This window comes from Apium graveolens, chromosome 9 (assembly GCF_009905375.1).
Source record: "Apium graveolens cultivar Ventura chromosome 9, ASM990537v1, whole genome shotgun sequence".
In the NCBI taxonomy this organism is placed as follows: domain Eukaryota; kingdom Viridiplantae; phylum Streptophyta; class Magnoliopsida; order Apiales; family Apiaceae; genus Apium; species Apium graveolens.
Window position 1 is genome coordinate 55,695,271 of NC_133655.1, and position 21,590 is coordinate 55,716,860.

Sequence of the window (21,590 nt, forward strand, 5' to 3'; positions counted from 1 at the left end):
AAGAATTCATGGGTTTATGGGCTGTGATGGGTTTTTGTGTGTTTGTTTTTGTTTTTTTTTTCTGAACTGCAAAAATTTTCTGGAACTCGACCCCTGCGCGGCCGCTCAGCATTTCTGCGCGGGCGCGCAGAGGGTCTCTGGAAAAAAAAATTTCAGCCCCTATTTTCTGATTTTTTTGTGTTTTTGGATAGGTTATTAACTTCTAAGGGTTCCTGTAACAACAATTCATGGGTTGCCTCCCACGCAGCGCTTCTTTTTCGTCATTAGCTTGACGTTCCGTACCTTTCTCATGTAGTCAACAAAATGGCACTAACCACCTCTCGGTTTGCCATGTCCCCATAGTAGTGCTTCAACCGCTGACCGTTAACCTTGAATGCTTGGTCCGAATCATTCTCAAAAATTTCCACCGCTCAATGTGGAAACACAGTTTTGACAATAAAAGGTCCAGACCACCTTGATTTCAACTTCCCAGGAAAAAGTCGGAGCCGAGAGTTGAATAACAGAACTTGTTACCCTGGCACAAATAACTTAGGATGTAGCTTCCTATTGTGCCACCTCTTCACCTTTTCCTTATACATTTTGTTATTCTCGTACGCTTGCAGTCGAAATTCATCAAGTTCATTAAGCTGAAGCATTCTTTTCTTACCAGCTGCATCTAAATCCAGGTTCAATTTCTTCAATGCCCAGTAGGCCTTATGCTCAAGCTCCGCCGGTAGATGACATCCCTTACCGTACACCAACTGAAACGGTGACATCCCAAGTGGAGTTTTGTATGCTGTTCTGTAAGCCCAAACAGCTTCATCGAGCTTTAAAGACCAATCCTTCCTTGACGGACAAACAACCTTCTCTAGAATGCGCTTTATCTCTCTATTAGACACTTCCGCTTGACCATTTATTTGTGGATGATAGGCAGTAGCTACTCGATGATTCACATTATAACGCTGCATCATAGAAGTGAACTTACGGTTGCAAAAATGCGATCCTTCATCACTTATGATTACCCGAGGCGTTCCAAACCTTGTGAAAATTTGCTTATGAAGAAAATTTAGCACTGCCTTTGCATCATTTGTCGGTAAAGCTTTAACTTCGACCCATTTTGAGACATAATCGACTGCCAGCAAGATGTACTGATTATTGCAAGACGAGATAAAAGGCCCCATGAAATCGATTCCCCATACATCAAAGACCTCGACTTCAAGCATCACATTTAATGGCATCTCATCCTTCCTTGACAAATTTCCCACTCTTTGGCAACGATCACACCTTAAAACAAACTGATGAGCATCCTTGAACAAAGTAGGCCAGAAAAAACCTGCTTGCAGAATACGAGCTGCCGTCTTCTCACCTCCATAGTGTCCACCATAAACCGTGGAATGGCAGTCTCGTAATATCCCCTCCGTCTCACAGAACGGGATACATCTCCTGATGATCTGGTCAGCTCCCTGTCTAAACAAATATGGTTCATCCCACATATACCACTTCACCTCATGCAGAAACTTCTTCTTTTGAGCGGATGTCAAATTAAGCGGCATTATATTGCTGACAAGATAGTTTACAATATCTGCAAACCATGGTTCTTCCTCCTGAATTGCAAACAACTGCTCATCCAGAAAAGATTCATTGATTAACGTCCTATCTTGTGAAGTAGACTCGGGATTCTCCAACCTAGAGAGATGGTCAGCTACTTGATTCTCGGTACCTTTTCTATCTTTGATCTCTAACTCAAATTCCTGAAGTAAAAGCACCCAACGAATGAGTCTCGGCTTCGAATCCTTCTTAGAAACCAGATAGCGAATAGCTGCATGATCAGTGAATACTGTCACTTTCGTACCAAGCAGATAAGATCAAAATTTCTCAAAGCCAAAGACTATAGCCAAAAGCGCCTTCTCAGTAGTGGTGTAGTTCAATTGGGCCCCATTTAAAGTCTTACTCGCATAGTAGACCACATGGAAGAGATTTTTCTTGCGCTGTCCCAGAACTGCACCTACCGCATAGTCACTCGCATCACACATCATCTCAAACGGTTCTGTCCAATCTGGTGCTGTAATAACTGGTGCAGTGATCAAACTCTTCTTGAGAGTCTCGAATGCTGCCAAACATTCATCATCAAATTTGAAAGGCACATCTTTCTCAAGCAAATTGCACAATGGCTTCGATATCTTTGAAAAGTCCTTGATGAATCGCCGATAAAAACCCGCATGACCGAGAAAACTACGGATTCCTTTCACAGAATTGGGTGGGGGAAGATTTTCAATGACTCCCACCTTGGCCTTGTCCACCTCCAGACCCTTGCTAGAGACCTTATGCCCAAGGATAATGCCTTCACGCACCATAAAATGACATTTCTCCCAATTAAGCACCAAATTAGTTTCCACGCATCTTTTGAGTACGGCGCGCAGATTATTCAAACATTCATCATATGAGTGTCCAAAGACGGAGAAGTCATCCATGAACACTTCAACGTTATTTCCAATCATGTCAGAGAATATAGCCATCATACATCTCTGAAAGGTGGTCGGGGTGCCACATAACCCAAACGAAACTCTACGAAAAGCAAATGTGCCAAATGGACAAGTGAAGGTAGTCTTTTCCTGATCCTCTGGTGCAATACAAATCTGATTATACCCGGAATAACCATCCAGAAGACAAAAATACTCATGTCCCGCCAATCTGTCAAGCATTTGATCAATGAATGGGAGAGGGAAGTGATCCTTCCTCGTGGCTTTGTTCAATTTTCTATAATCCATGCATACTCTCCATCCTGTAACTGTTCGAGTAGGGATGAGCTCATTCTTTTCATTTGCGACCACAGTGATACCTCCTTTCTTAGGTACACATTGCACGGGGCTCACCCACGAGCTGTCAGAAATAGGATAAATGATGCCTGCATCTAGCCATTTCAGAATTTCTTTCTTCACCACCTCCTTCATGATCGGGTTCAGTCTTCGCTGTTGTTCCACAGTTGGCTTACTACCTTCCTCTAACAGAATTTTATGCATACAATATGAAGGACTTATCCCCTTGATGTCTTCTATGGTCCATCCTATAGCCGATTTGAATTCTCTCAAAATCCTTAAGAGCTTGTCTTCCTCATTACCTGAAAGGTCAGCTGAAATAATAACAGGTAACGTAGATGAATCACCTAAAAAAGCATACCTCAAGTGTTCAGGTAATGGTTTAAGCTCCAAGGTAGGTGCTTCCTCTATTGATGGTTTGAGCTTCCCTTCAGCATTCTTAAGGTCAGAAGTACCAAGAGATTCAAATGGTATGTCGAGCTTTCGCTTCCATGGAGAAGCGTTCAGATATTGTAATTGCTCGTTGCTATCTCCATCATCGCTGTCAAAATCCCCCACTAAGGCCTTTTCCAATGCATCAGACATTAGCATGTGATCGAGTTCCGAAGTAACCGCAGAATCAATCACATCCACTTTTAAGCACTCCTCATCTTCTGTAGGGAATTTCATTGCCTTGAATACGTTGAAGGTCACATCCTGATCTTGGACCCGCATAGTAAGTTCCCCTTTTTGCACATCTATCAAGGTACGGCCAGTAGCCAAGAAAGGCCTCCTCAAGATTATGGGAATCTTCTTATCTTCCTCAAAATCCAGAATAACAAAATCAGCAGGAAAGAAGAGCTTATCCACCTTGACGAGCACATCCTCAACTATGCCCCTTGGGTAAGTAATGGAACGGTCCGCCAATTGTAGCGACATGTATATGGGTTTTGGATCAGGCAGATCCAGCTTTTTAAAGATCGACAAGGGCATCAGATTAATGCTTGCTCCCAAATCACAAAGGCACTTGTCAAAAGTTAGATTGCCAATGGTGCAAGGAATGGTGAAGCTTCCTGGATCTTTCAGTTTTGGTGGTAACTTTTGCTGCAGAACAGCGCTGCATTCTTCTGTGAGAGCAACGGTTTCAAGGTCATCCAGTTTCACCTTCCTTGAAAGAATATTCTTCATAAACTTCGCATAACTAGGCATTTGTTCCAGAGCCTCAGCGAAAGGTATATTGATGTGAAGTTTCTTGAACACCTCCAGAAACTTCCCGAACTGTCTATCCAGCTTTTGTTGCTGCAATCTCTTAGGAAAAGGTGGTGGAGGATAGAGCTGTTTCTCCCCTGTATTAGCCTCAGGCAGAGTGTGTTCAACAGTAGTCTTCTTTGGTTCCGCCACTTTCTCCTTTTGCTTAGATTCTTCATCTCTAACTTCAGCTTCGACTTCTTTTGCCTTTTCAGCATCAGCTACTTTTCCAGACCTTAAGGTAATAGCCTTGACTTGCTCTTTAGCTTCCTTCCTGTCTGGTACTTCCGTGTCACTGGGAAGAGTGCCAGGTTGACGATTGAGCACTGCATTGGCTAATTGACCGATTTGATTTTCCAAGGTCTTGATAGAAACCACCTGACTCTTGCACAACAGCTTAAGTTCCTCAAAATCAGCACTAGTAGGTGCAGCTGCACTTCCCTGTTGAGGATATGATTACCTTGTAGCATACTGCTGTGGTTGCTGGAATCCAGGTGGGTTAAACTGTTTACTTACTCCTTGCTGATATGGTGGCTGAATAGCATTCTGATTATTTCCCCAGCTGAAATTTGGATGATTTCTGTTGTTAGGATGATAGGTCGCTGGCACAGGCTGCTGTTGTTGCTGATAATTATTCACATACAAAACAGATTCGTTGACAAGAGAACACTGATCCGTAGCATGAGAACCTGCACAAAGCTCACAAACCATAGCTATTTGATTAACTCCATACGTAGCCAAAGAATCAACCTTCATTGATAGCGCTTGGAGCTGGGCTGTAATAGCGGTGGCTGCATCAACTTCCAGAATACCTGCTACCTTGCCTGACGTCATCCTCTGAGTTGGGTTTTGATGCTCATTTGCAGCCATCGTCTCGATAAGATTATACGCCTCAGTATAGCTTTTAGCCCATAAGGCTCCTCCAGCTGCTGCATCGAACATGGGCCGAGATTGGGCCCCCAAACCATTATAAAAACCAGTAATTACCATCCAATCCAGCATTCCATGATGTGGACATTTTCTCAACATTTCCTTGTAGCGTTCCCAAGCCTCGCACATAGATTCTGTAGGTTGCTGCGCAAACTGAGTAAGAGCACTCCTCATAGCAGCAGTCTTTGCCATTGGATAAAACTTCACCAGAAACTTTTGCGCAAGATCTTGCCACGTAGTGATGGACCCAGCTGGTTCAGAATGTAACCAGTCTTTAGCCTTATCCCTCAGTGAGAATGGGAAAAGCCTCAACTTGATAGCCTCATCAGTCATGCCATTATACTTAAAAGTGCTGCAGATCTCGACAAAATTCCTTTTGTGCATGTTGGGGTCTTCAGTTGCCGCTCCTCCAAAAGAAACAGAATTATGCACCATCTGAATAGTGCCCGGCTTGATTTCAAAGGTGTTAGCTTGAATAGCCGGATGAAGGATGCTTGACTGAATGTCATCAATTTTAGGCCGAGAAAAATCCATAAGAGCTGGATCAGCTTGAACAATACGATCTCCCATGTTTACTGGTTCTTTCTGCTCAGTTCCTGAATCCGAATCCTCAAAATCTAACTTCTCCGGAGTATCAAGAACTTCGTCTTTCTCCTCAGCTGTATCGAAGGTCCTCTTGCGAGTACGAGAACGAGTTTGCATAAACGCTTGCTAAAGTACCTGAAACACAACCGAAAAGAGTAATTAACTACTACGTCCTAATCACTGAGTCCTAATGACCAATGATGGTAAGTACATAAACTAAACAAATACGCCAAGTCCCCGGCAGCGGCGCCAAAAACTTGTTAGGGCGAAATCATGCACTAATATACACGCAAGTATACGCGTTCGCAAGTAATATAGAATACTTTCTAGTTCGTTCCCTCAGAGACTCAGACTAAGTTATTGTCTAATTAAACTCACTCACCAATGTATGATTACTTCTCAATGTTAAGATAACACTTAAAATTGTTGATTAAATATTAACTATAATTAACTACTTAATTAACCACTTAACTAACACTTCAATTTATCAATAATAAAACACTCATGAGATCACAACTTCATTATTACTTCCTTCTATAGCCATTGTTATTACCTTTAGCATGTGACAGTGATGATATTAATCGAATAACACGAAACTGATAAAAGCCAACTTTCATTGTACTAATACCATTCTACCAAGCATCCACAATTAAGATAGAAGTTGAATAGTCATCAATTATGTTGAGTTCCTATATGTCTACAGAAATTGACAACACAACGATTTAAGCACAAGTTATTCCTTTTGATTACATAGGGCAAATAAAACTGTTAGAGTTACCCACTAATTATGCACAACGTACATGAACCTATGCTAGCATGGCAAGTTCTAAATCTCAAGATCCACCGTCGCTTCACAAGAGATTAACACCCTATCTTATATGTTCGTGACGCACATAAGACGAATACGCACAACCAATACTAGATATCATGCAATCATCACACACTAAAGTATTAAACAATTAACTAAAGAATTCCATAATAAATCTGTTGCAACCCCATGATCACGATTAGCCCATAATAGAACTTATCGCCATCATGGGTTCATATGAAATCATGATAAACAACACAAGAAAATAATAACTAAACTAATTATATTAAAATAGAGTACGTCACAAGAGTAAATAAGTCAAAGCAAGAAAACTAGCATCCAACGTTACAACGAAACAAGAATCACAAGAACATATGCTTCCCCTTCGTTGCAGTGTGCTAAATCGGTCTTCTTCCTTATCTCCTTTGCTTCTTGCGCCAAACACAATCTAAAACATAATCTCCTTCTTATTCTCTATGAAAACGTCTCAAATCTACTTATATAATAGTCCCATAAAACTCAGATTACATAGAAGTTGGAAGCCAAACAGAAGTAGAAGTCTAAAATAATTTATCCTTTTCCCCGACCCTGCGCGGCCGCTCAGCATTTCTGCGCGGGCGCGCAAGGCTGCTGCGCGGCCGCTCAGCATTGCTGCGCGGGCGCGCAGGACCCTACTGGAAAAATTCCAGGTTTGCTCCGTTTCTTCACCATAATCTGCCCGTTCTTTTCCTCTCGCAATGGTGAACACATGCCAAGGCTTATTCTTGATGATTCCTCCTCCGAAATGCAACTAATACCCTGAAATGCATAAACACTAGAAAAACGCATCAAATACACAAAATACTTGATTACAAGACACCAATTTAAGCCATTTTAAGACGTTCTAAGTGGTATAAAATGCCACTTATCAGGTACCACTTTATACGAGTTAATTTTGAGCCACATTTTGGCTCTAATCAACCTTGTTACTCACTTTACACCATATTAGAGTGATTTAACACCCTATAAGGGTCACTTTCCACCATATATTAGTACAATTAACATGTAAACATCTTATACGTCCAATTTGACATCCGTTTACCAACTCTTCTTACCACTTTTATTCGAGTCAACTTTGGGCCACATTTTGGCCCTAATCAACCTTGTAAGTCACTTTACACCATATTAGAGTGATTTTGCACCCTATAAAAGTCACTTGCCACCATATATTAGTACTATTAACATGTCAGCATCATATACATCCAATTTGACATCCTTTTACCTTCTTTCGGTATCACTTTTATACGAGTCAATTTTGGGCCATATTTTGGCTCTAATCAACCTTGTAACTAAATTTACACCATATTAGAGTGATTTTGCACCCTATAAGAGTCACTTGTCACCATATATTAGTACAATTAACATGTAAACATCATATACGTTCAATTTGACATCCTTTTACCTCCTTTCGGTACCACTTTTATACGAGCCAATTTTGGGCCATATTTTGGCTCTAATCAACCTTGTGACTAAATTTATACCATATTAGAGTGATTTTGCACCCTATAAGAGTCACTTGTCACCATATATTAGTACAATTAACTTGTAAACATCATATACTAGTACGATTAACATTAACTTGTCACCATATTTTGAGTCACTTGACACCATATATTAGTACAATTAACATTTAACATCATATACGTCCAATTTGACATCCTTTTACCAACTCTTGTTACGACTTTTATTCGAGTCAATTTTGGGCCAAATTTTGGCTCTAATCAACCTTGTAATTCACTTTACACCATATTAGAGTGATTTTGTACCCTATAAGAGTCACTTGACACCATATATTAGTACAATTAACATGTAAACATCATATACAAACAATTTGACATCCTTTTACCTCCTTTCGGTACCACTTTTATACGAGTCAATTTTGGGCCATATTTTGGCTCTAATCAACCTTGTAAGTAAATTTACACCATATTAGAGTGATTCTGCACCCTATAAGAGTCACTTGACACCATATATTAGTACAATTAACATGTAAAAATTATATATTCAATTTGATTACCTTTTACCACCTCTTGGTACCACTTTATACGAGTTAATTTTGGGCCACATTTTAGCTCTAATCAACCTTGTAAGTCACTTTGCACCATATTAGAGTGATTTTGCACCCTATAAAAGTCACTTGTCACCATATATTAGTACAATTAACATGTAAACATCATATACGTCCAATTTGATTACCTTTTACCACCTCTTGGTACCACTTTATACGAGTCAATTTTGGGCCACATTTTGGCTCTAATCAACCTTGTAATTCACTTTATACCATATTAGAGTGATTTTACACCCTATAAGAGTCACTTTTCACCACATATTAGTACAATTAACATGTAAACATCGTATACGTCGAATTTGACATCTTTTTACCACCTCTTGGTACCAGTTTTATACGAGTCATATTTGGGCCACATTTTGGCTCTAATAAACTTTGTAATTCACTTTACACCATATTAGAGTGATTTTGCACCCTATAATAGTTACTTGCCGCCATATATTTGTACAATTAACATGTAAACATAATATACATCCAATTTAACATTCTTTACCTCCTTTTAGTACCACTTTTATACAAGTAAATTTTGGGCCTCATTTTAGCTCTAACCACCCTTGTAAGTCACTTTACACCATATTAGAGTGATTTTGCACCCTATAAGAGTCACTTGCCACCATATATTAGTAATATTAACATGTCAACATCATATACATCCAATTTAACATCCTTTTACCTCCTTTCGGTACCACTTTTATACGAGCCAATTTTGGGCCATATTTTGGCTCTAATCAACCTTGTGACTAAATTTACACCATATTAGATTGATTTTGCGCCCTATAAGAGTCACTTGTCACCATATATTAGTACAATTAACATGTAAACATCATATACTAGTACGATTAACATTAACTTGTCACGATATTTTGAGTCACTTTCCACCATATATTAGTACAATAAAATGTAAACATCATATACGTCCAATTTGACATCCTTTTACCAACTCTTGTTACCACTTTTATTCGAGTCAATTTTGGGCCACATTTTGGCTCTAATCAACTTTGTAATTCACTTTACACCATATTAGAGTGATTTTGCACCCTATAAGAGTCACTTGACACCATATATTAGTACAATTAACATGTAAATATCATATACAAACAATTTGACATCCTTTTACCTCCTTTCGGTACCACTTTTATACGAGTCAATTTTGGGCCATATTTTTGCTCTAATCAACCTTGTAAGTAAATTTACACCATATTAGAGTGATTTTGCACCCTATAAGAGTCACTTGACACCATATATTAGTACAATTAACATGTAAAAATTATATATTCAATTTGATTAACTTTTACCACCTCTTGGTACCACTTTATACGAGTTAATTTTGGGCCACATTTTAGCTCTAATCAACCTTGTAAGTCACTTTATACCATATTAGAGTGATTTTGCACCCTATAAAAGTCACTTGTCACCATATATTAGTACAATTAACATGTAAACATCATATACGTCCAATTTGATTACCTTTTACCACCTCTTGGTACCACTTTATATGAGTCAATTTTGGGCCACATTTTTGCTCTAATCAACCTTGTAATTCACTTTATACCATATTAGAGTGATTTTGCACCCTATAAGAGTCACTTTTCACCACATATTAGTACAATTAACATGTAAACATCGTATACGTCCAATTTGATATCTTTTTACCACCTCTTGGTACCAGTTTTATACGAGTCATATTTGGGCCACATTTTGGCTCTAATAAACTTTGTAATTCACTTTACACCATATTAGAGTGATTTTGCACCCTATAATAGTTACTTGCCGCCATATATTTGTACAATTAACATGTAAACATAATATACATCCAATTTAACATTCTTTACCTCCTTTTAGTACCACTTTTATACAAGTAAATTTTGGGCCTCATTTTAGCTCTAACCACCCTTGTAAGTCACTTTACACCATATTAGAGTGATTTTGCACCCTATAAGAGTCACTTGCCACCATATATTAGTACTATTAACATGTCAACATCATATACATCCAATTTAACATCCTTTTACCTCCTTTCGGTACCACTTTTATACGAGCCAATTTTGGGCCATATTTTGGCTCTAATCAACCTTGTGACTAAATTTACACCATATTAGATTGATTTTGCACCCTATAAGAGTCACTTGTCACCATATATTAGTACAATTAACATGTAAACATCATATACTAGTACGATTAACATTAACTTGTCACCATATTTTGAGTCACTTTCCACCATATATTAGTACAATTAACATGTAAACATCATATACGTCCAATTTGACATCCTTTTACCAACTCTTGTTACCACTTTTATTCGAGTCAATTTTGGGCCACATTTTGGCTCTAATCAACTTTGTAATTCACTTTACACCATATTAGAGTGATTTTGCACCCTATAAGAGTCACTTGACACCATATATTAGTACAATTAACATGTAAATATCATATACAAACAATTTGACATCCTTTTACCTACTTTCGGTACCACTTTTATACGAGTCAATTTTGGGCCATATTTTGGCTCTAATCAACCTTGTAACTAAATTTACACCATATTAGAGTGATTTTGCACCCTATAAGAGTCACTTGACACTATATATTAGTACAATTAACATGTAAAAATTATATATTCAATTTGATTACCTTTTACCACCTCTTGGTACCACTTTATACGAGTTAATTTTGGGCCACATTTTAGCTCTAATCAACCTTGTAAGTCACTTTACACCATATTAGAGTGATTTTGCACCCTATAAAAGTCATTTGTCACCATATATTAGTACAATTAACATGTAAACATCATATACGTCCAATTTGATTACCTTTTACCACCTCTTGGTACCACTTTGTACGAGTCAATTTTGGGCCACATTTTGGCTCTAATCAACCATGTTACTCACTTTACACAAAATTAGAGTGATCTTACACCCTATAAGAGTCACTTGCCACCATATATTAGTACTATTAACATGTCAGCATCATATACATCCAATTTGACATCCTTTTACCTTCTTTCGGTACCACTTTTATACGAGTCAATTTTGGGCCATATTTTGGCTCTAATCAACCTTGTAACTAAATTTACACCATATTAGAGTGATTTTGCACCCTATAAGAGTCACTTGACACCATATATTAGTACAATTAACATGTAAACATCATATACATCCAATTTGACATCCTTTTACCTCCTTTCGGTACCACTTTTATACGAGTCAATTTTGGGCCATATTTTGGCTCTAATCAACCTTGTAAGTAAATTTACACCATATTAGAGTGATTTTGCACCCTATAAGAGTCACTTGACACCATATATTAGTACAATTAACATGTAAAAATTATATATTCAATTTGATTACCTTTTACCACCTCTTGGTACCACTTTATACGAGTTAATTTTGGGCCACATTTTAGCTCTAATCAACCTTGTAAGTCACTTTACACCATATTAGAGTGATTTTGCACCCTATAAAAGTCACTTGTCACCATATATTAGTACAATTAACATGTAAACATCATATACGTCCAATTTGATTACCTTTTACCACCTCTTGGTACCACTTTATACGAGTCAATTTTGGGCCACATTTTGGCTCTAATCAACCTTGTAATTCACTTTATACCATATTAGAGTGATTTTGCACCCTATAAGAGTCACTTTTCACCTTATATTAGTACAATTAACATGTAAACATCGTATACGTCCAATTTGACATCTTTTTACCACCTCTTGGTACCAGTTTTATACGAGTCATATTTGGGCCACATTTTGGCTCTAATAAACTTTGTAATTCACTTTACACCATATTAGAGTGATTTTGCACCCTATAATAGTTACTTGCCGCCATATATTTGTACAATTAACATGTAAACATAATATACATCCAATTTAACATTCTTTACCTCCTTTTAGTACCACTTTTATACAAGTAAATTTTGGGCCTCATTTTAGCTCTAACCACCCTTGTAAGTCACTTTACACCATATTAGAGTGATTTTGCACCCTATAAGAGTCACTTGCCACCATATATTAGTAATATTAACATGTCAACATCATATACATCCAATTTAACATCCTTTTACCTCCTTTCGGTACCACTTTTATACGAGCCAATTTTGGGCCATATTTTGGCTCTAATCAACCTTGTGACTAAATTTACACCATATTAGATTGATTTTGCACCCTATAAGAGTCACTTGTCACCATATATTAGTACAATTAACATGTAAACATCATATACTAGTACGATTAACATTAACTTGTCACGATATTTTGAGTCACTTTCCACCATATATTAGTACAATAAAATGTAAACATCATATACGTCCAATTTGACATCCTTTTACCAACTCTTGTTATCACTTTTATTCGAGTCAATTTTGGGCCACATTTTGGCTCTAATCAACTTTGTAATTCACTTTACACCATATTAGAGTGATTTTGCACCCTATAAGAGTCACTTGACACCATATATTAGTACAATTAACATGTAAATATCATATACAAACAATTTGACATCCTTTTACCTCCTTTCGGTACCACTTTTATACGAGTCAATTTTGGGCCATATTTTGGCTCTAATCAACCTTGTAAGTAAATTTACACCATATTAGAGTGATTTTGCACCCTATAAGAGTCACTTGACACCATATATTAGTACAATTAACATGTAAAAATTATATATTCAATTTGATTACCTTTTACCACCTCTTGGTACCACTTTATACGAGTTAATTTTGGGCCACATTTTAGCTCTAATCAACCTTGTAAGTCACTTTATACCATATTAGAGTGATTTTGCACCCTATAAAAGTCACTTGTCACCATATATTAGTACAATTAACATGTAAACATCATATACGTCCAATTTGATTTCCTTTTACCACCTCTTGGTACCACTTTATATGAGTCAATTTTGGGCCCCATTTTGGCTCTAATCAACCTTGTAATTCACTTTATACCATATTAGAGTGATTTTGCACCCTATAAGAGTCACTTTTCACCACATATTAGTACAATTAACATGTAAACATCGTATACGTCCAATTTGACATCTTTTTACCACCTCTTGGTACCAGTTTTATACGAGTCATATTTGGGCCACATTTTGGCTCTAATAAACTTTGTAATTCACTTTACACCATATTAGAGTGATTTTGCACCCTATAATAGTTACTTGCCGCCATATATTTGTACAATTAACATGTAAGCATAATATACATCCAATTTAACATTCTTTACCTCCTTTTAGTACCACTTTTATACAAGTAAATTTTGGGCCTCATTTTAGCTCTAACCACCCTTGTAAGTCACTTTACACCATATTAGAGTGATTTTGCACCCTATAAGAGTCACTTGCCACCATATATTAGTACTATTAACATGTCAACATCATATACATCCAATTTAACATCCTTTTACCTCCTTTCGGTACCACTTTTATACGAGCCAATTTTGGGCCATATTTTGGCTCTAATCAACCTTGTGACTAAATTTACACCATATTAGATTGATTTTGCACCCTATAAGAGTCACTTGTCACCATATATTAGTACAATTAACATGTAAACATCATATACTAGTACGATTAACATTAACTTGTCACCATATTTTGAGTCACTTTCCACCATATATTAGTACAATTAACATGTAAACATCATATACGTCCAATTTGACATCCTTTTACCAACTCTTGTTACCACTTTTATTCGAGTCAATTTTGGGCCACATTTTGGCTCTAATCAACTTTGTAATTCACTTTACACCATATTAGAGTGATTTTGCACCCTATAAGAGTCACTTGACACCATATATTAGTACAATTAACATGTAAATATCATATACAAACAATTTGACATCCTTTTACCTCCTTTCGGTACCACTTTTATACGAGTCAATTTTGGGCCATATTTTGGCTCTAATCAACCTTGTAACTAAATTTACACCATATTAGAGTGATTTTGCACCCTATAAGAGTCACTTGACACCATATATTAGTACAATTAACATGTAAAAATTATATATTCAATTTGATTACCTTTTACCACCTCTTGGTACAACTTTATACGAGTTAATTTTGGGCCACATTTTAGCTCTAATCAACCTTGTAAGTCACTTTACACCATATTAGAGTGATTTTGCACCCTATAAAAGTCATTTGTCACCATATATTAGTACAATTAACATGTAAACATCATATACGTCCAATTTGATTACCTTTTACCACCTCTTGGTACCACTTTTATTCGAGTAAATTTTGGGCCTCATTTTAGCTCTAACCACCCTTGTAAGTCACTTTACACCATATTAGAGTGATTTTGCACCCTATAAGAGTCACTTGCCACCATATATTAGTACTATTAACATGTCAACATCATATACATCCAATTTAACATCCTTTTACCTCCTTTCGGTACCACTTTTATACGAGCCAATTTTGGGCCATATTTTGGCTCTAATCAACCTTGTGACTAAATTTACACCATATTAGATTGATTTTGCACCCTATAAGAGTCACTTGTCACCATATATTAGTACAATTAACATGTAAACATCATATACTAGTACGATTAACATTAACTTGTCAACATATTTTGAGTCACTTTCCACCATATATTAGTACAATTAACATGTAAACATCATATACGTCCAATTTGACATCCTTTTACCAACTCTTGTTACCACTTTTATTCGAGTCAATTTTGGGCCACATTTTGGCTCTAATCAACTTTGTAATTCACTTTACACCATATTAGAGTGATTTTGCACCCTATAAGAGTCACTTGACACCATATATTAGTACAATTAACATGTAAATATCATATACAAACAATTTGACATCCTTTTACCTCCTTTCGGTACCACTTTTATACGAGTCAATTTTGGGCCATATTTTGGCTCTAATCAACCTTGTAACTAAATTTACACCATATTAGAGTGATTTTGCACCCTATAAGAGTCACTTGACACCATATATTAGTACAATTAACATGTAAAAATTATATATTCAATTTGATTACCTTTTACCACCTCTTGGTACAACTTTATACGAGTTAATTTTGGGCCACATTTTAGCTCTATTCAACCTTATAAGTCACTTTACACCATATTAGAGTGATTTTGCACCCTATAAAAGTCATTTGTCACCATATATTAGTACAATTAACATGTAAACATCATATATGTCCAATTTGATTACCTTTTACCACCTCTTGGTACCACTTTATACGAGTCAATTTTGGGCCACATTTTGGCTCTAATCAACCATGTTACTCACTTTACACAAAATTAGAGTGATCTTACACCCTATAAGAGTCACTTGCCACCATATATTAGTACAATTAACATGTAAACATCGTATACGTCGAATTTGACATCCTTTTACCAACTCTTGGTACCACTTTTATTCGAGTCAATTTTGGGCAACATTTTGCCTCTAATCAACCTTGTAAATCACTTTACATCATATTAGAGTGATTTTGCACCTTATAAGAGTCACTTGACACCATATATTAGTACAATTAATATGTAAACATCATATACGTCCAATTTGACATCCTTTTACCAACTCTTGTTACCACTTTTATTCGAGTCAATTTTGGGCCACATTTTGGCGCTAATCAACCTTGTAAGTCACTTTACACCATATTAGAGTGATTTTGCACCCTATAAAAGTCACTTGCCACCATATATTAGTACTATTAACATGTAAATATCATAAACATCCAATTTGACATCCTTTTACCTCCTCTCGGATCCACTTTTATACGAGTCAATTTTGGGCCACATATTGGCTCTAATCAACCTTGTAAGTAAATTTACACCATATTAGAGTGATTTTGCACCCTATAAGATCACTTGCCATCATATATTAGTACAATATACATGTGAAAATTATATATTCAATTTGATTACCTTTTACCACCTCTTGGTACCACTTTATACGAGTTAATTTTGGGCCACATTTTGGCTCTACTCAACCTTGTTACTCACTTTACACCATATTAGAGTGATTTTACACCCTATAAGGGTCACGTTCCACCATATATTAGTACAATTAACATGTAAACATCTTATACGTCCAATTTGACATCCTTTCACCAACTCTTGTTACCACTTTTATTCGAGTCAACTTTGGGCCACATTTTGGCCCTAAACAACCTTGTAAGTCACTTTACACCATATTAGAGTGATTTTGCACCCTATAAAAGTCACTTTCCACCATATATTAGTACTATTAACATGTCAGCATCATATACATCCAATTTGACATCCTTTTACCTTCTTTCGGTACCACTTTTATACGAGTCAATTTTGGGCCATATTTTGGCTCTAATCAACCTGGTAACTAAATTTACACCATATTAGAGTGATTTTGCACCCTATAAGAGTCACTTGTCACCATATATTAGTACAATTAACATGTAAACATCATATACGTTCAATTTGACATCCTTTTACCTCCTTTCGGTACCACTTTTATACGAGCCAATTTTGGGCCATATTTTGGCTCTAATCAACCTTGTGACTAAATTTACACCATATTAGAGTGATTTTGCACCCTATAAGAGTAACTTGTCACCATATATTAGTACAATTAACATGTAAACATCATATACTAGTACGATTAACATTAACTTGTCAACATATTTTGAGTCACTTTCCACCATATATTAGTACAATTAACATGTAAACATCATATACGTCCAATTTGACATCCTTTTACCAACTCTTGTTACCACTTTTATTCGAGTCAATTTTGGGCCACATTTTGGCTCTAATCAACTTTGTAATTCACTTTACACCATATTAGAGTGATTTTGCACCCTATAAGAGTCACTTGACACCATATATTAGTACAATTAACATGTAAATATCATATACAAACAATTTGACATCCTTTTACCTCCTTTCGGTACCACTTTTATACGAGTCAATTTTGGGCCATATTTTGGCTCTAATCAACCTTGTAACTAAATTTACACCATATTAGAGTGATTTTGCACCCTATAAGAGTCACTTGACACCATATATTAGTACAATTAACATGTAAAAATTATATATTCAATTTGATTACCTTTTACCACCTCTTGGTACAACTTTATACGAGTTAATTTTGGGCCACATTTTAGCTCTATTCAACCTTGTAAGTCACTTTACACCATATTAGAGTGATTTTGCACCCTATAAAAGTCATTTGTCACCATATATTAGTACAATTAACATGTAAACATCATATACGTCCAATTTGATTACCTTTTACCACCTCTTGGTACCACTTTATACGAGTCAATTTTGGGCCACATTTTGGCTCTAATCAACCATGTTACTCACTTTACACAAAATTAGAGTGATCTTACACCCTATAAGAGTCACTTGCCACCATATATTAGTACAATTAACATGTAAACATCGTATACGTCGAATTTGACATCCTTTTACCAACTCTTGGTACCACTTTTATTCGAGTCAATTTTGGGCAACATTTTGCCTCTAATCAACCTTGTAAATCACTTTACATCATATTAGAGTGATTTTGCACCTTATAAGAGTCACTTGACACCATATATTAGTACAATTAATATGTAAACATCATATACGTCCAATTTGACATCCTTTTACCAACTCTTGTTACCACTTTTATTCGAGTCAATTTTGGGCCACATTTTGGCGCTAATCAACCTTGTAAGTCACTTTACACCATATTAGAGTGATTTTGCACCCTATAAAAGTCACTTGCCACCATATATTAGTACTATTAACATGTAAATATCATAAACATCCAATTTGACATCCTTTTACCTCCTCTCGGATCCACTTTTATACGAGTCAATTTTGGGCCACATATTGGCTCTAATCAACCTTGTAAGTAAATTTACACCATATTAGAGTGATTTTGCACCCTATAAGATCACTTGCCATCATATATTAGTACAATATACATGTGAAAATTATATATTCAATTTGATTACCTTTTACCACCTCTTGGTACCACTTTATACGAGTTAATTTTGGGCCACATTTTGGCTCTACTCAACCTTGTTACTCACTTTACACCATATTAGAGTGATTTTACACCCTATAAGGGTCACGTTCCACCATATATTAGTACAATTAACATGTAAACATCTTATACGTCCAATTTGACATCCTTTCACCAACTCTTGTTACCACTTTTATTCGAGTCAACTTTGGGCCACATTTTGGCCCTAAACAACCTTGTAAGTCACTTTACACCATATTAGAGTGATTTTGCACCCTATAAAAGTCACTTTCCACCATATATTAGTACTATTAACATGTCAGCATCATATACATCCAATTTGACATCCTTTTACCTTCTTTCGGTACCACTTTTATACGAGTCAATTTTGGGCCATATTTTGGCTCTAATCAACCTGGTAACTAAATTTACACCATATTAGAGTGATTTTGCACCCTATAAGAGTCACTTGTCACCATATATTAGTACAATTAACATGTAAATATCATATACGTTCAATTTGACATCCTTTTACCTCCTTTCGGTACCACTTTTATACGAGCCAATTTTGGGCCATATTTTGGCTCTAATCAACCTTGTGACTAAATTTACACCATATTAGAGTGATTTTGCACCCTATAAGAGTAACTTGTCACCATATATTAGTACAATTAACATGTAAACATCATATACTAGTACGATTAACATTAACTTGTCACCATATTTTGAGTCACTTGACACCATATATTAGTACAATTAACATGTAAACATCATATACGTCAAATTTGACATCCTTTTACCAACTCTTGTTACCACTTTTATTCGAGTCAATTTTGGGCCACATTTTGGCTCTAATCAACCTTGTAATTCACTTTACACCATATTAGACTGATTTTGCACCCTATAAGAGTCACTTGACACCATATATTAGTACAATTAACATGTAAACATCATATACAAACAATTTGACATCCTTTTACCTCCTTTCGGTACCACTTTTATACGAGTCAATTTTGGGCAATATTTTGGCTCTAATCAACCTTGTAAGTAAATTTACACCATATTAGAGTGATTTTGCACCCTATAAGAGTCACTTGACACCATATATTAGTACAATTAACATGTAAAAATTATATATTCAATTTGATTACCTTTTACCACCTCTTGGTACCACTTTATACGAGTTAATTTTGGGCCACATTTTAGCTCTAATCAACCTTGTAAGTCACTTTACACCATATTAGAGTGATTTTGCACCCTATAAAAGTCACTTGTCACCATATATTAGTACAATTAACATGTAAACATCATATACGTCCAATTTGATTACCTTTTACCACCTCTTGGTACCACTTTATACGAGTCAATTTTGGGCCACATTTTGGCTCTAATCAACCATGTTACTCACTTTACACAAAATTAGAGTGATCTTACACCCTATAAGAGTCACTTGCCACCATATATTAGTACAATTAACATGTAAACATCGTATACGTCGAATTTGACATCCTTTTACCAACTCTTGGTACCACTTTTATTCGAGTCAATTTTGGGCCACATTTTGGCTCTAATCAACCTTGTAATTCACTTTACACCATATTAGACTGATTTTGCACCCTATAAGAGTCACTTGACACCATATATTAGTACAATTAACATGTAAACATCATATACAAACAATTTGACATCCTTTTACCTCCTTTCGGTACCACTTTTATACGAGTCAATTTTGGGCAATATTTTGGCTCTAATCAACCTTGTAAGTAAATTTACACCATATTAGAGTGATTTTGCACCCTATAAGAGTCACTTGACACCATATATTAGTACAATTAACATGTAAAAATTATATATTCAATTTGATTACCTTTTACCACCTCTTGGTACCACTTTATACGAGTTAATTTTGGGCCACATTTTAGCTCTAATCAACCTTGTAAGTCACTTTACACCATATTAGAGTGATTTTGCACCCTATAAAAGTCATTTGTCACCATATATTAGTACAATTAACATGTAAACATCATATACGTCCAATTTGATTACCTTTTACCACCTCTTGGTACCACTTTATACGAGTCAATTTTGGGCCACATTTTGGCTCTAATCAACCATGTTACTCACTTTACACAAAATTAGAGTGATCTTACACCCTATAAGAGTCACTTGCCACCATATATTAGTACAATTAACATGTAAACATCGTATACGTCGAATTTGACATCCTTTTACCAACTCTTGGTACCACTTTTATTCGAGTCAATTTTGGGCCACATTTTGGCTCTAATCAACCTTGTAATTCACTTTACACCATATTAGACTGATTTTGCACCCTATAAGAGTCACTTGACACCATATATTAGTACAATTAACATGTAAACATCATATACAAACAATTTGACATCCTTTTACCTCCTTTCGGTACCACTTTTATACGAGTCAATTTTGGGCAATATTTTGGCTCTAATCAACCTTGTAAGTAAATTTACACCATATTAGAGTGATTTTGCACCCTATAAGAGTCACTTGACACCATATATTAGTACAATTAACATGTAAAAATTATATATTCAATTTGATTACCTTTTACCACCTCTTGGTACCACTTTATACGAGTTAATTTTGGGCCACATTTTAGCTCTAATCAACCTTGTAAGTCACTTTACACCATATTAGAGTGATTTTGCACCCTATAAAAGTCATTTGTCACCATATATTAGTACAATTAACATGTAAACATCATATACGTCCAATTTGATTACCTTTTACCACCTCTTGGTACCACTTTATACGAGTCAATTTTGGGCCACATTTTGGCTCTAATCAACCATGTTACTCACTTTACACAAAATTTGAGTGATCTTACACCCTATAAGAGTCACTTGCCACCATATATTAGTACAATTAACATGTAAACATCGTATACGTCCAATTTGACATCCTATTACCAACTCTTGGTACCACCTTTATTTGAGTCAATTTTGGGCAACATTTTGGCTCTAATCAACCTTGTAAATCACTTTACACCATATTAGAGTGATTTTGCACCCTATAAAATCACTTGCCACGATATATTAGTACTATTAACATGTAAACATCATATACATCCAATTTGACATCCTTTTACCTCCTCTCGGTACCACTTTTATACGAATCAATTTTGGGCCACA

The 21,590-nt window shown here is 36.0% G+C and overlaps 1 non-coding gene across 1 annotated transcript; it reads left to right on the top strand.

Annotated features, from left to right (window-relative positions):
• The first annotated feature begins 5,022 nt into the window (after window positions 1–5,022).
• On the top strand, window positions 5,023–5,129 carry LOC141687816 (small nucleolar RNA R71). The gene has a single exon (XR_012561297.1). It is a non-coding gene; the product is annotated as a small nucleolar RNA R71 (small nucleolar RNA).
• Window positions 5,130–21,590: the final 16,461 nt, after the last annotated feature.